Source organism: Rhodamnia argentea, chromosome 6, assembly GCF_020921035.1.
Source record: "Rhodamnia argentea isolate NSW1041297 chromosome 6, ASM2092103v1, whole genome shotgun sequence".
Lineage (NCBI taxonomy): Eukaryota > Viridiplantae > Streptophyta > Magnoliopsida > Myrtales > Myrtaceae > Rhodamnia > Rhodamnia argentea.
The window spans coordinates 19,253,246-19,271,672 of NC_063155.1; the positions used below are offsets into that span (position 1 = coordinate 19,253,246).

At 38.7% G+C, this 18,427-nt stretch overlaps 2 protein-coding genes across 2 annotated transcripts in view; both read right to left on the bottom strand.

Annotated features, from left to right (window-relative positions):
* Window positions 1–18,427, bottom strand: part of LOC115751677 (protein BONZAI 3-like) — a 1,030,407-nt gene that overhangs the window by 893,284 nt on the left and 118,696 nt on the right. The window lies entirely within an intron of this gene.
* Window positions 1–18,427, bottom strand: part of LOC115734376 (probable disease resistance protein At4g27220) — a 176,897-nt gene that overhangs the window by 134,330 nt on the left and 24,140 nt on the right.

Below are 18,427 nucleotides of genomic sequence, written 5' to 3' on the forward strand. Positions count from 1 at the left end.
CCAAAACATGTCTGCCATACAGGCCGATGACAAACTTGTGGTACTGAGCTCCTCCTGCATCTATATGCAAAAACCACGGATGTGATCATGCTAATTAGAACGCTAGTCTCATAGCCCAAAGGAGATCAATGCAACATGCGCTTCCCAGAAGTTTTACGGGTTATAATCTTCCAAAGCTAGATCACAATCGCTTTAGCTAAGCAATTTATTCCTACATTCCGAACTGCCAAGAAAAAGGCAGTCTTTACACCATCCAATGAAATGTGCAAACGATAATCAAGTGAATTCCCCACCGGATAAGTTACCATTTAGTTCACAAGAAAAGGGAAGAAAATACAAAGAAATGGACCAAGCGCTCCTCGAGACTTCCGCCACTTTGCGAGATGACCATTAAGTAAAGCTGGAGATCTTGAAAGCGACTTCTTCTGTATGGGATGAGCCAAATCCTCATGTTGTTGGTTTCCATCAACTGCAAAACATCATCAGAAGTCATTATTTTGAGAGAATCTGGGGTTACACATGAAGAAGGACTTAGTTCGTGATACAGAGTGGCACGGAGTTGCAGTTGACCAGCATTTTTGGAGACAGATCACTGATTAGAGAGTTGCGACAAATTCTTGAGCTCTGTAAATGTGCGCTACATTCAATATGTCGACCAAATTGGTAGCTTACTGAAGCTCTAAACTGGAGTGAAATGGATCTGGCATCTGGCGGACTAAACAGGTTAGGAATGTAGAAACTAGAAAGAACAAAAAAATTCAAGTACTTGGAAATTGCAGAGGACGATTTTTGAAATGTGGAGACTTGGGATTTGATTAGATTAAGGAGAACTCTTTAGCTCGGGAATAATTTCTACAATAACATCTGCCAAGACAGAAAGCATTTACCAAACTTACGTAAATCGGTTTGGATCGTTTCGTGCCTGTTGGATTTTATGGGGTGTACGGTAAGTACCATGGTTCGCCCATGTAGGCTACCACACCCCTTATAATACTAGATAACTGCTAAAGGCAGTTACTCATATTTTGAACGTGAATAAGAATCACGTTTCTTTGTTCTGTTGGTAGAGTCGCTTCGGACGCTCAATGAACAAGGGAAGAAGAAAACCTCAATAAATCTCTCTCGATCGTCAAACGGACGAAGGACTCTCTCGAGGCTGCATTGTGTACATTTAATCTGTGAAAATCCGAGGTGCGTTTGTTACGTGATGCATTTCTCCGATCAATTATTCAAGATTGATTCTAGGGCGTGTTGATTTAGAGTAATTCCGCTGCGTATGTTAATCGGGATCGGTTCCCATCATTGGTATCAGAGCCATTTGCCTTGTTTCCTGATCATATAAGGATTTTGGTGAATTTTGTATTCTCTTTTTTTTTTTAGTAAATCGTCTTTTTTTTGGGCTTTTCTAGCCGGGGAATTTTTCGCCGGTTCCGGGCAAATTCCCGTGAACCACCGCTTGGCTTCGCACCAGTAGGATCGGCTCCCCATGGGAAACAGAAGCCCTATAGTTTCTCGGCTTTTGGTTATTTGCCGGAGACGAATTTCGCGAAGGAAGTTCGCAGGTTAGGGTTCCGCGTCCAAGAGATGCTCGCTTGATTTCGGGCAAATTTCTTCACCATTTTTCTTGATTCTTATATCTATGTGGTCGTGCCGACGTGATGTTGAAAACCCACTATCGATTTTAGATTAAAGTGGGCTGTCGGAGGAGAATCGAACGGTGGTTGTCGCGGTGAGACGGCGGAAAATTAGCCAGATGGCTTCTGCGCACAAACTGTTTCTTCGCGTGAGGAAGAAGATCACGTGCGAAGAAAAAAAAAAAGGTTCTCGCTGGAATAGTTACGGGTGCATACACGGGTGGGGTAGTAGGTGCGTGTTGTGCACGCACGGGCTACGCTGGGCAGTTAAAAAAAATAAAATATTAATAAAAGAAATGAAAAGAAAGAAAACTGCCAATGATGGGATTTGAACCCACGCCTTCTCCAAAGACTAAAGTTTTAGTCTGGCCCACTACACCACTCGGCCATCTTGACTTTATTTATTTGAAGTCAAAACATAATTAATATTAAAGAGCTGAACCTGCTGCGCCCCGCGCCAAAAATCATGTTTTGCTCCCTTCCGCCCAGTGATTTGCCAATTTTGCCCTTGGACGTGTGAATTAACCTTTTGGCCCCTGATTTGCGCCAAAATTTACAGTTTTGCCCCTAGCCGATTAATTTACGATTTTACCCTTTAGTTGATGTACATTCAATCCCTGCTCATGTAAATTAACTATTTTGCCCTTACATGCAATATTGTGAATATTTTGCATGAAATTAAATATACTTGTCATTTATATCTTGTATTGTGAAATTAGAGTATGATTTGATATGTGAATTATTTCTATATTAGTTCAAATCATGCTATGCCATGCTATTATTATTTTTTTATGATTACAAGATAGGTGGATCGTTATATCATTTATGATCTTTATTCAAGTTGGGAGTTTTATAAAGTTTTAGTAACTTTAGCGAACTCAATTTTACATAAATGATTATATTAATGGTAATTTCAAACGAGGATTCTTAGACGATGATTGGGAACATAGTGAACTTTCGAATCCGAGACCTTATGTGAAATTACTCATTAATATAATTAGTTATTGTAAAATAGATGCATAAATGTTAGGCATTGATAGTTCGTGAATACATGTCTATAGAACTTCGTGTTCGGATACGGTGGCTATAGTTTCTTAGAATATCATAGTTGAGCTTGACTAAGGAGCGAAATTAAATGGCGAAAATTATGAAAACCGGAATGTGAGAATCCAGTATGTGCTAGAAGAGCAAGAAGCACTATGAGCTATTCACCTAGTTATGGAAGAACATGAAGATAGAAATATTGCACGATATAGAAGAGAAAAAGAAGCATTTGCTACATGGAACAAGATGAACTCCATTGCACGCATTATGTTGCTGGGCAGCATGAAGAATGATTTTATGCGTGAGTTTAGGCATTTCTGAAAATGCCAAAGTCAAGTGGGAGTCATTAAAAACTAAGTTTGGTTAGATATCGGTCACCAACTTGAGACAGATCACTATAAGATTTGACACTTATATGATGCCTCATGAGCAGATTATGAAACCACTTTTTGAGGCGTTTGTCAAACATGATAAGTGAACTGTAAAGATACATGTCATATTTGAAGACCGATGAGTAGCAAATGCAAGCAGTAATATGTCCCTTACCTCATAGCTGTGTGCATATGAATATCTACTTAATCCACAATAAAAGTTAAAGACTTTTTAGAATGCTATGCGACGCCTTGAACTAGAGGTTAATTGCCTTCTGGTGGCGAAACCCGAAATCAACATTTGTTATGCTAATTCTAGTTCAAATGAGCTTTGTGCTCTAAACGTAAGCGTCAAGGTGGCTTTAAGAAGTGGACGGGATAAAGGAACAGATCCTTCCGGATAGAAATCCAAGTTTAACGGACATTAGAAAGGAAAACGTCCTTTTAAGAAAAACATATCTAATGTAAAATGTTTGAACTGTGCCAAAAAGGGCCACTTTGCTCATGACTGTGGTGAGTCAAAGAAGTTAGAAACCTTTTGTACACTTAAGAGTATACATATATCTCCAGTTTAGTTTTCAGAATCGAATCTCATCTTTTGTGGATTGTCGACTTAGAGACCACAGGTCATGTAGTAAAAAAAAAATGCCATAGTGGAATTTCAACAGGTTCCACTTGGAGCAAAGTGGATAAATGTGGGAAATAACTCCCGAGTGGAAGTTAAAGGGATTAGCACCTGCCAATTGAATATGCGCGTTGGTCGCACCCTATTCCTACATGATATATTATATGCTCCAAAAACACGACGAAATTTAATATTCGTGTTAGTTTTGGTTAAACTTGATTTCAGTTTGAACTTGCATAACGATGGTGGTGACTTGTTGTTTGGAATAAGTTATTATGATTCCGGATGGTTTCATTGTGCTGATTGTTAAGTACAATAATGTGAATGTGAGTTTTTCCCTCTTTTCATCTTTTGTGATGATATGAATATGTAGCATGTTAGGCTGAGTCATTTTGGCCAATAGCAAATATTTACGTAAGCCAAATGTGGCTTATTGGGCAATATTGAAAATGTCGATTTGCCTATTTGTGAGCATGCCTTGTGGGAAAAACAAAGAGGAAACCATTTGAAAAAGAAATAAGAGCCGAGTTTCCTTTGCAATTAATCCATTTAGACCTATGTGGTTTAATGAATGTAAGAGGAGGACATGGAGCCGTTTAGGTCTATGATAGCATATGCTAATTTGCCTATCACCTTTTGAGGTGAAGCTTTATTGATTGTTGTCTAGATACTTAATTGTATGCCTTCTAAATCAGTTACTTCTACTCCATATGAGTTGTGGAAAGGTCGATAATAAGATTTGAGTTTTCTTAGACCTTGAGAATCTGCTGCCTATACTCATAAATTCTCCTACATGTATGGAAAATTAGGCCATAGAGGCAAAAAGAGTATCTTTATGAGATACCGAGAGCACTCAAAAAGGTACGTGGTATAGGTGAGCAAGAAAGTAAAAGTGTAACTGAATATTAATCACGAGATGTTACATACTTAGTGAATGAATTTTCAAATAAGGGCGAGCTAAATAAAAAAAAAATTCTCTATTTCAAATCTTGGACGGTGATAATGATTTTACTAGAGCATCTCATCCAAGTGGGAGCAATGTGAGAAGTGGGGAATTTGTTTCGAACTAGTCTCAATTGCAACCACTTGATGTAAAAATGTTGTCATTATCTAATCTGAGTGGGAGCATAATGGAGAATGATGTACTAAGTGTACAATCTCCAATTTGGCGAACAAGTCGCAAAAAGCTTTCTCCGTCGACTCGTTGATGTTTAGACATTGAAGTTAAAGCTTTTATGGTCGCTCCACAAGAATAGAATGAGCCAAAGAATGTAAATGAGGCTCCGACTTGCCCTAATAAGGAAAAGTGGATATAAGCAATGGAAAAAGAGATGGAGTCAATAGGATCAAATCAAGTTTAGAAACCGATTGATCTTCCGCATGGACACAAAGCCATTGGGAGCAAATGAGTTCTCAAAATAAAGCTTAAAGCTGATGGCTTGATTGAGAGATATAAGGCTCGCCTTGTGGTGAAATGGTATAATTAATTCATCTCATTCTGGTTGTGATTAGTATAGATCTTGAATTACGTCAAATGGATGTGAAGACTGCTATTCTCAATGGAGAATTAATAGAAGAAATCTATGTGAAACAACCTATTGGGTTTGTTACAGAAGGCCAAGAACAAAATGTATATCGACTTTTGAGATCGATATATGGCCTCAAGCGATCTTCGAGATAATGGTATATACTTTTTCGTAATGCCATAGTGGCAAATGTTTTGTAATGATCGACGAGGATCATTGTGTATATATCAAAAGATCCAAAGATCAATGAGTGATCTTATCATTATATGTTGATGATATACTAATTGCCAGAAGCAATTTGGAGTTTATCGATACTGTCAAGAATTGGTTATGTTCCAATTTTGAAATAAAAGTTATGGGTGAATCTGCATACATTCTTGGAGTTAAGATTTCAAGATATTTTTCAAAGAGATTGTGATATCTTTCACAAGAGACTTATATAGATAAAGTCTTTGAATAATTTCGTATGCAAGAGAGTAAATCCAAAGATACTCCTATTATAGGAGGTGAATGCCCGAGCCACAAAATGTGTTACGAGACTTCATAAATAAATGAAAAATGGAAAGTGTTCCATCTGCTAGTGCTGTGGAAAGCTTCATGTGCGCTATGAAGTGTACTAGACCTAATACTTGTTATGCAGTTGGAATGGTAAATGTACCAATCCAATCTAGGTCAAACACATTGGATTGCCGTCAAGAGATTCTCGAGGTATTTGAAGAGTACTGCTGATTTTTTGCTGAGTTATCAAAGTAGAGATCTGCGCTTTGAAGGCTACACTGATGTTGAATGAGGAAGAGGTTTAGATAAGAGGAAATCTACCTCTAGGATTGCATTCTTACTTAGCAATGGCGCCATATCATGGAGTAGTAAGAAGCAAACGTGTATAGCCTTATCCACGATAGAAATTAATCCCGTGGTGTTATCGGTAGTAGTATGAGAAAATATTTGACTTAAGAGATGTTTGGATCAATGAGTTGTTATTAAGGATGCTACAAGTCCAATTATTGGTTAATTGTGATAGTCAAGTAGCAAGAGCCTACACTAAGGATCCATTGCAAGATCAAATATATAGTCATGAAATATAATTTTGTGAAAGACATAATTGTACGAAAAGATGTGAACATACAGTACATATCTACGCATAGAATGATATCGGATCCTATGACGAAGTTAATTCCCAGAGATATCTTCCTTGGTCATGCGTTGACAAAGGGATTAGTTCCCCGCATTGAAATCTCTAGAAGTGCGTAGAAGTAAGAGTACTGGATATTTATATTTTCCAAAGTTCACATCTAATGGTATATGTTATCATTATTGATGCCTATGAGTTTGTATGACATTTATGCATATTAATGCTTAGTGCATTGTTTAATAAGGTATGTCGGACAGATAGAGATTAGCCCACTCACACGGGTAATCGCCTCTATTTACTTTGTGATAAATAGAGATGAGACAATTTTAAGCTCATTATCTAGGTGATAATTGAGAGCTCGAGCTTAAAGTATAAATGTCGCCTTAACAGAGTGTCAAGATGAGGTCATAATATTTATTATATCCGAAAGTGAAATAACCCACATATTTCACTTTATCTATCTTTAATGCCGGATATGAGTTCTGATGGATTCTTTTAAAGAGAATAGATTTGTGAACTCAAGTTAGACATTGAGTATGTCCGAACTATCATCCGTACGGTATTAAGAGAAAAGACATACGCTCTATGGGAAAAGAGATAATACCGTAATACGTACTTCATATTACGTATGCATGAGCCGACCAAAAAGAGTTTGGCAAGAGTTTTGATCTCAACTCTACAGCCGTGTGAGACTCTTGAGGATAAAAGTTCCTCAATTTAGTCCCCTTACGACTCTTACTTATTCTCAAGATTTCTTTTTCGGTGTTTGCTATCTTAGGGTGTTACCAATGGTCATGAGATTGATTCGATCTAATGGGACATTTCTAGAAAAGCGAGCTGAATTGAGATTGAGAGGTTTAAGGGAAGAGGAAGATCAATTTATTTTGATGTCACATTCAATCTTTGTATTCACGGGTCGACCAATTATGATTATTTGAGTTTAGTCATGATTGTGAATACAATGTATTGTATTTGAATACTAAAAGAGATCGAGAGAAATATGATGTAAATGTGACTGATTGATCCGGGGTACCGCATACTGGATCTACTCTGAATTAATATGCCTATTTTGAGCTGCTATATACTCCTAATAGATGTATGGCAACGAGCTCTCATGATATGCTGGTCGCACGGATTATTTGTTGATATGAACTTTGCAGAAAAGAGAGAGTTATGTTTAACCCTTTATGGACAAGTAAGAGTTATAGGTAGCCCATCATGGGCGAGTGGGAGATGTTGGATTTTATGGGGTGTACGGTAAGTACCATGGTTCGCCCATGTAGGCTACCACACCCCTTATAATACTAGATAACTGCTAAAGGCAGTTACTCATATTTTGAACGTGAATAAGAATCACGTTTCTTTGTTCTGTTGGTAGAGTCGCTCCGGACGCTCAATGAACAAGGGAAGAAGAAAACCTCAATAAATCTCTCTCGATCGTCAAACGGACGAAGGACTCTCTCGAGGCTGCATTGTGTACATTTAATCTGTGAAAATCCGAGGTGCGTTTGTTCTGTGATGCATTTCTCCGATCAATGATTCAAGATTGATTCTAGGGCGTGTTGATTTAGAGTAATTCCGCTGCGTATGTTAATCGGGATCGGTTCCCATCGGTGCCGATAAGGTTTTGATGGTGGTATTAAGGCCACCCTCCCAATGCCCTTCACCATCTTGGTAGGATAAGAATACTTTGTTTAGTATTGGTGTCCTCAAGGCACCCTTGCAGAATATATTCATCTTGGGGCACTTCGTCACAAGAATACTCATCAATGATGGGAACATGAAAGCGGAATTTGTGGAAGAGAAGCTCTCAAGGCTTGGTAAACCATCAAGTGTCAACCATTGCAGCTTGGGGAAAGAGATCTCCTTTACTCCCTTTCCATCATCTGTCACCACATCTTCCATTGCATGACAATTTCCTAGGGTTAGATTCCTAAGGTGCGCCGGACTTGTCACCGCTAAGCAAGTCCCCATATGAACTAAACCATTGCAATTCTCTACTCGCAATCCTGTCAAGCTTTGGAATGAAGTTGGAGACGGAAGTACGATTGGTAAATTGAGGCGGTTTCCAATATGCATCTCTTCAATCTGTTTAAGGATTTCAACTATCAATGAGCCATCTTTCTAGACTCGCCGCAAGTTCCATAGCGTTATCAGCTGAAGCCGCTTCAAATTTCCAATTGCCTTGAGAGGCTTTTCATTGGAAGATAGTCGTCCACAGGGAGTGGCTCCCTCATGTCCAAACGCATCTTCCGGAAATATCTCCTCAAAGGAACTATAGTTCACAATAAGCGTTTCTAGATTGGGGAATCTCCGGAGAAGGAAGTTGGTGGGAAAAGCAACATTTGCATCATGGTAGCAGATCAAAGTCAGCTCTTTAAGATTGCCAAAGATGTAATGTTGCATCATCTCGACATCCTCCCTCGCTAACGGCAACTGCTCCAATTATGGAATAACCTGTGGGAACAGGGAATCCGTTTCAATTACACCGCCAAAGTCCATGTCAATCCCCACGGCCTCGGCCCAATGAGTAAACAAGAACCGCTAAGCTTTTCCCATGTTTAAGCTTCCTGGAGCAAGACTAGCAAGCATCGATGCCCATTATAAATCGGATGTTTGTTGTTAGTGGTGTGCCCAATCCAATCTCAATATGTTTTGTGAATTGCATAAAGAAATCTATTCGTCAACAAAGAAATAATTGGGGAAAAGTACACTAGAAGTGCCATAACTTGTATACGGCGTTCACTTAAGTGCCATAACTTTCAAAACGTTCACTTAAGTGCCATAACTTTCAAAAATCGTTCACTTGAGTGCTACGTCGGAGCAAAATCGTTCACTTGAGTGCTACAGTAACTTTTCCGGCGTGCCACGTCGGTTTTCCGGCCTGCCATATCAGCTTTCCGGCATCTACAGTAACTTTTCCGGAATGCTACGGTAACTTTTCCGACGTCTACGGTAACTTTTCCGATCGCCACGTCAACATGGCACTCAAGTGCACGATTTTTTAAAGTTATGACACTTAAGTGAACGTTTTGAAAGTTATGGCACTCAAGTGAACGCCGTACAAAAGTTATGGCACTTCTAGTGTACTTTTCCCGAAATAGTTGATACTTCAATGTGTTAATTTTCAACTAATTATATCCAAAAGGAAATATAAACACATGAATTTCAACAAATTTGTAGAAAAAATCTTTTAAATTTTTTTTTGTTTTTGTTTTTTCAAATGGTATTACTTATATAAGTAGATGTGTTTCCATAGTAACATGTATTAATATGTTGCGCTCTATTATGTAAGCTGCAATTTGCATTTCTATATAGTAGATCATACGTAGTGCATGGGTCCACCACGTATGAGAAGAATGCATTCATGAACTGATGATTGGCGAAAGGAACAAAAGAATAAGTTTGGAGTTGATGGGATACAGGCGAAGAAGCTATAAAGCAAGATAGAGATTATGTTCCAGAAATTTGAGAAAATAATTAGGACAAATTATTCAATCTAATCCACCGGTGGGTAGCTGCGTTGGTTGAGAGTTCCTCTCTCATCGTTGAGGTTGAGAGTTCAAAATCCGCAGTTGCTAGCGTCTTAAGTGGGGGACCATGGTGGTGGGGTCCTATGCTAGTCTCCCCCGAGGTATAGTTGTAGGCCGCAGGCGCTGTCCGAGAGCTGTAAGGGCCGTGGGTCCCCGAAGGGGGCCCGGCTGATCTTCGATTACCAGAAAAAAAAAAATTTATTCAATCTAACTATAGAAAATGACAAGTCAAATAACCTAGGAAAGCAAGCCAAAAGTACATAACCCAAAAATAAACAGGTGTTCTAGCATTCCATGGGTTTGAACACATATTGCTACTATACCAATCATACAATACTTGTTTCTTGCAATTTGATTGAAAAATGATATTGCTAAAAATGATATTTGACCAAATCATACAATATAAATTTTGTGAAATTTTTTTTTATAATTTTTATAAAACGTTTTTTATTTTTATTTTATTTTCTCTTTTCCTTTTTTCTTTTTTCTTTTTTTTCCCTCCTTCCTCGTTCCTCCTCCATCCTTTGTCCGCAACCTCCATCCGCAACTCAGTCTACAACCTCCCTCCTCCGTCCGCCGGCACTCGGGGCTTCGGTGACGGTAGAAACCCTAGCAACCGATCGCGTCCCGGCAAGCCTTGAGCTCACCCGATCCCGACGAACCTCGAGCTCGCTCGAGGCCGGCGAGCTTGAGGCCGGATCCCGACGAGCCTCGAGCGAGCTCGGGCTCGCCTAGATCAACCGAGGCTCGAGGCTTGCTCGCGCTCGGCCGATCTAGAGGCTCGCTAGATCTCGGCGAGTCGAGCTCGCCCTAGGCTATTCGGTGGCCGTTACCGGCCGGTGGCGGCCAAGGCAGGAGAAAAAAGAAAATAGAAAATAAAAGAAAATAAAAAAATTAATATTATAATAAGATATTAATTTATTAAAAAATTCAAATTTTTTTGAAGTATTCATAAAATCTATTTATGACTCTTAAGATAGTTGTCTTACCCGACTCATTTATGACCCATTTAGAATCCATTTAGAACCTACTAAATTTCTAAGTAACCCATTTATGACCCACTTAAGCACTTAAACTAACCCATTTTTGACCCACTACCATTAAATATGGGTTCTAGACCCATTTTAACAACTCTAGTGGATAGAGGGTAATGTCTCTTTTTCTAAGCTACGATGGGCACGCGATAAAATTACTCTACCGTCGAAAATTTGTAGCTATATTATGATAGATTACAAAGCCTGTTTTATAGGACAAAAAAAGGGGGAGGGGGGAGGGGGGGGTTGAAAGTCGGCAATACAAACCAATCTACAGTCTACCGAAGATTTTGCTTTTCTTTTTTCTATGGAATTTTAAGAGTGCTTAGTGTGGTCACTTCCCTTAGTAAGTACTAAGTACATTTTGATGCGCTCCTTTACTGAGTGCACAAACGAGGTAAGAAAGTGCCACATCTGAAATTTGGGTTAAAAAAGAAGTGTTCAATAATTTTTAAAAGAGGAGGTCATGTATCAATTGGCAATAATTTTTAAAAGAGGAGGTCATGTATCAATTGGTACCCACACTTAAGAGAGAATATCTAGTGCACATGTAGAGCGGAAAATAAGGAAAATATCATACTAGAAGTGTGGAGTGCGAATGAACGGAGCAATCCATAAAGCCTCATCAGCCCAAAATTTTTGAAAAGGAAGTGTTTGTTTACTTAGTGTTCATTTAACATTCGAGCTCTTACACAAGCATAAGATCTTCCAATGCATCTATTTTATCCTTTTCCATAATTTACATGGACATAGCACTCCGTAGATAGCTACAACCAATTTACCTTTACAGCTAGAGAAGCAAAGATAGTAAATAGGAACACGATTTCGTATTCTTAATGTTGTCGAATTTAGAGGAGAGAAGGAACCAAAGATATAAAGAAGAAACAATGTCACTAAAAATCCAAAACCGAATGTCAAGAGATATGAAATGATTAAACTGGGTAGTCCAGTAGGGCCATGCTTGTCGGTTCAATCACATTTGCATCGGATATCGTCTTTGAAATGTCTATGAGAGAACGGTGGTGGTGGACGACCGACTTGTCACGTCCGGTTTGTTTTCTATGTCTGCTGCCAATAAAATTCAAGTTTGGTGGTTTTCAGATTCTCTGAATTGTTCAAAGTTCTTACTCATTAATTTGATCGTCTCTCGTCTAATTTGATCTTTTTAGGACTTTTCAAGATGGCATTTTTTTTTTCCTCCATTGCCTTATTTATCAGATTTTCAAAACGCCTCAATTTTTGCAATGAAAAATTTTTTCCTCACAGCACTGGTCAAAGCTGGCACATAATTACTAGGTTATTGAGCGCCTTTTAATGTACCTATTCTGATGATGGATACTTTTGATTGGTTGATCGCTTCAAGTTATTATCTCACGCCAGCACAATTCGCAAAATTTTCTATTAAATATGCTTAATAGGCCACTTTTAAATCTTTAAGTAACTCATTTATGACTCACGATTTTCTTTTAAAAACTTAAGATCACTTATTATGACCTACATCATTCAATATGGGTTCAAACATAAATTCTAGACCCATTTTGCCATCTCTATGTACCACCAAGCAGAGCAGATGGTTAATTCACAGCTACTAGTTGTCATTTTCCACTTAAAGCCCCCTCATATACCTTCAAGCATCTGCGAAGTGCAGCAACAATTATTTTTTGAAGGGCATAATTAGACTCTTAAAAGAGAGACCAACTTCCACAATTTTCCCTTAAAAAAAAAAAGAAACACTTTGAAGTTTGATTTTTAATATTCATTTTAGACCAGATCGATGGGCCGATCAATCAATATCGGGTCCAAATGTTCAAGCACTCGCACATATCAAGCTCGACATAACAGGATAGAGAAGGCCTAGTTATGGGGACTGGCCTCAAGCAGGAAACCGCTGATCTAGTCCGATCCATTTGCACTTCGGTTTGGTCCAATTGAATTTGGGTCTTTCTTACCATAAAAGTTCTCTATGCTTAACTTTGCCACAAGAATTCTCATCTTAAGGCTTACCCATCCAGCTCCTTTCATCGAGCTTGAATTAGACCTATAATCTGTAACACCACGAGTAGGCTTTTTTGTTTTGGGTCAAAATAACCACTAGTAGATTAAGAGCTTAATCTTTTGGATAAACTCAACTCGTTTATCCATTCTAAAAGGAGATTCCAAGAAAAATTTCTTAATATGAGCACGATGGCCTTGTTTTCGCCACTCTTTTCTTTCGGCTAATAAGCTTTTCAATATGATCACAAGTACCATGGCCTACACAATTGCATCGCATCCGCCTGTAACGGCCTTTGGGCCCCACGCGCTTCCGCTGCGCCACTCTGCAAGATATTGTCCGCTTGGACACACGGTCCTCACGATTTTGTTCCTCCGAGCATCGCCCATACAACGCCCGGAAAACGCGTCTTGCAAGTCTAAGGGCACCCAAGCCTTATAAAGGCTTCCCAAGACCTCCTCCTAGGCAATGTGGGACTAGAGGAGTTGTGACACCGCCTACCTCATAGCCATCCGAACGTCCATTCGGTTTAAAATAGTGTGATACAGTATCATCATAAGTCCTTCCTCCAAATCCCCACGCAGTAAATGTCTATCCGAATCATAACGCTGAGTCACTTCTCCAACTTCCATTATAGCCTAAAATGTTGGCACCACAAATTACTAAGTAAATAATCTATGAAAATCATAAGGGAAGGGAAGGCATGTCAAATGGTGACATATTAGAACGTATAAGGAAGGAAAACGCATGTCAACCGATTAACCTATTAGAAAATTTAACTTTGAAGTATATTTTATGTGATACCATATTATAACGTCATCAAAAGGCTACAGTAAAATCGTCAGAAGTGACCAGGCTTAGGAGGCAAATTAAAAGAATAATTGCTGGGAGGAATTGTATCTTTACGAAGGATCAATGTGATGCAAGGAATCTAGATTCTTGGGATTTCCATTTGAAGCTGAAAAGTCCAGAAGCATCGGAATGAAATGAGATCAAGCATCATAGAGATAATAAAGTTCCATAGGATAACCAAATATCCAAACGATCATGTACCTATAAAGTTGATTGCAATCGTGAAAGCAAGATTAAAAACCACTTGATATGTAATGAAGAAAGCGTTATCGTTGCTTCTCACGTAATTGATCCAAGAAAAGCTTGACTCTTGAAAACCTATACAGAGAAGTTATAAACTTGATCAAAGGGCTCATCAGAATGAAGAGTATTAAGCTATTTAAGAATGACATACACCTTTTCATGGTTGTGACGAGGAGCTGGTAAAGTGAAATTTGCGCCATTTCTTTCTTTGTGAAGTTTCTCCAAGTCTCGCCATGGACTTCGAAGTTTATTGTAATAAACGAGAAGCAAATTAACACACAAAAAGCCTAAGTACTACAAATTGCATAGTTACCTTATAAGTGCATAGTTCACACTAGTATCAAAGTCAAAGCACTCAATGACTAATGGATTCTCCTACAACAAGTCTTAATGTATACCAAATCACTAGTGCAGTAAGAATGAGACAATATGATTGCGGGCTCTGCGCAAAACTTGTGTTGATAACTTCAATTTTGCAAATTGGAAGAGAACCCGGAGACTCTACTACTCTGGATTTCTTAGGAAAGGATCCTAGGAAAAAGTAACAACGGAGGACAAGACTAAAGCAATGGAAAGACATGGCAAGAAATAATATATCAAACGGGACCTTTCAAGAGAGATTTTGGAGAGCTTACATTTTCAGAAGACATATCCTTTTTGTCCAACAGGGAGCAGCAGAATATTACTTCAACAGCAGTCCTGGAAGCAACGGATTCCTTATCACGAACAGTCGAGAGTACCCGGGTTTCTCAAGCCTACTAGTAAATTTTTGTTATGAAGCTACGGGGTCAAACTCCGACTTTGCTTTGTGACTATCTGTAGAAAATAGAAAGGAGAAAATGTTTTGGACAACATCTAGATGGATTGCACTTGTAATTCACTCAACCGAGGAGCATGGACAATGACACGATAACAATGTGAGCCAGAAGTACCTTTGAGTCTTTGACAGCACATAGCTAGCTTCTCCCAAACATTCTTGGTCCTTCAGCTTTAACGTTTGCACTAAAACCTCCCAATCAAGATACCATTGAGATTCCTCTTACTAACATGGAAAGACAAAAGGCAAATAGAAACCCAAGTAATGTGAATGGACTAGTACATATTTCCAAAGTAAGCATGATTGCAAGGGTGACTGATTGCAAGTCATGATTACTTCAATGCCATTCAAACATTCGAATTCTGATATCATCCAATGCATTCATTTTGTATTTCCAGAATTCCGTGGATGTAACGATCTATAGACTGCAAGACGGCTAAAGCCAATCCACCCGGGAAAGTGTCGTCCTACCACACATGAACATCGAAGGTAAGGAAAAAGATGAGCTTTTATCTGCATAATTCCTACTTTAGGACAAAACCAAAACTTCAGTCGATCTATAACCATAGTAAAAGTAGCTGGCACTTTTGAACGACTCCCGATCAAGATACTACTAGTATCTATGGTTACACAGCAACAAAGAGTTTAAATTTTGTAAGGCGTCACGGAATTCAGGGACTCAAAAAACTCTGTTTCAGAAAAAATGAAGAGCGTAAGGGTGTGCAAGTGCAAGGCTTAGTTAGACTGTTGTGTCCGAACCGGCAGCCCTTTCGAATAAACCGATGCAAAGCATTCCCACTAAATTTGTGGCGGCATGTAATTCTTGTCATGCGCATGAGTTCCAAAAGGTCAGAGCCCCAATTTGAGAGAAACGAACCTCAGTTTGAGAGAAGAGAACGCGTTGACCACGATCTCGGAAGAAGTGGTCAACGGCGTCGTTGTTTCCGCCATTGTTGCCTCCTCCTCCTCCTCCTCCTCCTCCTCCTCTCACCTCCGCAAAGCAACACCCCATTTTCTCTCTCCTCTCTCGATCAACTTCAATTCAAACTCCTTGGACGATTCCATTCGCACCAACAATCCCTCTCTGAAACCCCTCGTCTGCCGATTCTCTCTCTCTCTCAAAACTTCTCGAGACACGCTTCTGCTGAGAATTGTCGCGACCCCCTCTCTCTCGACGCCTGATTCACCCATTCGACATTCCATTGTTTGTAATCCATACGCGATGACCATGACCAGCATGTGGATCCAACTTTCGTTGAGGAACGAGTAAGTGGTAATCGAGCGAAAAGGAAAGTAGGCGAGCGAAGGAAGGAGAAAACGATGCGTTAGAAATTCTGTGGATTTCACCCTCATTTCAGTCGCTGTGGAGAGAGAGGAGCTCGCATGAATTGTTCATGCTAACGTTCTGCAAAATCCTCCTGAATGTCATTCGTGCATGCCAAATCGCCAAGAGAATGGCAGTCCATGGCCGCGAGTGCTGGTAGCATTACATTACAAATCCAATGAAGTGTCTCGACCATAGTTGAGCAAATTTCCCGTGCGATAAGTTGTCACTTAATTCAGAATGAAAGTGTCGTGGAAAATCGGGTAACAATTGGCCGCAATCAAACAAACCCAATCCAGGACCTTGACCCAAAAAAGAAAAAAATATATATATATATTCCGGATCAATCTCTTCTCCCAAAACTAAATCCATCGAAATTGACTTAACCCCAACAACAACTAGCAATTTATTTCAGCAACACAACTTCAGATATGTAAATATAATGCCGAAATAATATGGAGACAAAGGCAACAACAACACAAAGATTTTACGTGGAAAACCCAATGTGGGAAAAACCACGGACGACCCAATATTTTCACTAATCACCAAGAATAATAGGACACACAAAGACATTCTTATCTAGTGACACACTAGAGGTTCAATATCAATAATACAACAACATTTCATTACTACAGAGGTAGGTTAACACAAATGGAGCAAGAAAACTCTAACCAATTGGCGAAAATGAAGCAAGTAGCCCATTCTCTCTTCATTTTTTTTTTTTTTTTTTTTTTTTTTTGTCTTTTCTTCTTTTCTTTTTTTTTTTTAACTTTTTGACTTTTCTTCATTTTTTCCCTTGTTTTGTTTATTTGCTGGCTGGGCACAACCAACAGAAAGGGAAGAAGGACTTTACATGTCAAAAAAAAAAAAAAAAAACAAAAACAAAGAGAGGTCCAAGCAGGCCTTGAGAATTTCACCACTGCACAAGCTGATGATCAAGAAAAGCTGAAGAGCTCGAATGCAACTTCTTCTGTACGGGATGAGCCAATTTCTCATCTTATCGGTCTCCAGCAACTGCAAAACACCTCCAGAATTCAGTATTTTGAAAGAATCAGGGGTAACACATGAAGAAGGACTTGGTTCACGATACAAAGTGGCGCAGATGTGCATTGAATAGCTTTTCGAAGAATGCATACTGATTAGAGTGGAGCGATCAATTCTTGAGCTCATAAATGCATGCAGCATTATATCTCTCAGAGAAATAGGAAAGTAAATGAAGTTCTAAACTGGAGTGAAATGGAGTTGGTATTTGGTGGACTAAACATGTTTGGAATGTGAGAAACTAGAAAGATCAACAAGATTAGAGTCTTTGAAGGCCTTGCTGAGGGTAGTTTCTGAATTGTGGTATTATGGTCTCCCTCCTGACGCCCTTCAAAATTCCCACAATAAAGAATACTAGAATTAAGTCTGTGCCTGGCAATTGAACAACTACATAATCATAGTTTATGTTTAATAATGCTCGGAAGTCAAAGTCATGGATTATGTTCTTTCACATTGGTAGTACTTTTTACTCCACTTTCCATCCCTTGACAAACTAGATACAATAACCATAAGCACAAATCCAAACACTTCAATGAAATTAGATGTGCTTAACCAATTTTTGAAGCATGAAGATCCTACTGCTTGCGGCAAATTGTATATTGTGATTTCACGTGATCATCTTGCCAAAGATGTTTTCTCACATACAGCATAAAATTTGACTAGCAACATCCATAGAAACAACAGACGAATTCCTTGCTATGTAAATCCATTCGTCAGGGGCATTAATTAGAAAAGATATACTAAGAAATCAAAGAAAATGAAAGTATAAAATGTTTAATCAAGTATAATAATTAGCACACTCAAACACTATATCAGTAGGTTGTTTTAGATTTTGAAAATATTGGGATTCAAAGTAAATTTCACGCATGCAAGTGTTGGATTACAAATGTAGCAATTTATATAAATTTTTCCACTTAAGGCATATCGAGAAATAAAATCTCTTCAAAATCATTAAGAACATGGATCTATGTACGGTGGTATTGACATCGTTAATTTATTTTTTGCGGAACATATAATGGACTGACCAAAGGTGAATGGAATAGAACTTTTAGAAATGTAGATCACGGGTAAAGTGTAACTAATATTAAAATTCCCAAATAGAGAGATATTATTGACTATCCAGTATACTGATTGTCTAGAGTAGGAAGAGGTTGATATTAATAACAAGGTACTTGACCAACTCTAAAAAGAAAAAAAAGAAAAATGGCGAAATTTTTTCAAGGAAGCCATATCATCACTATCACCGTTGTAAAGACTT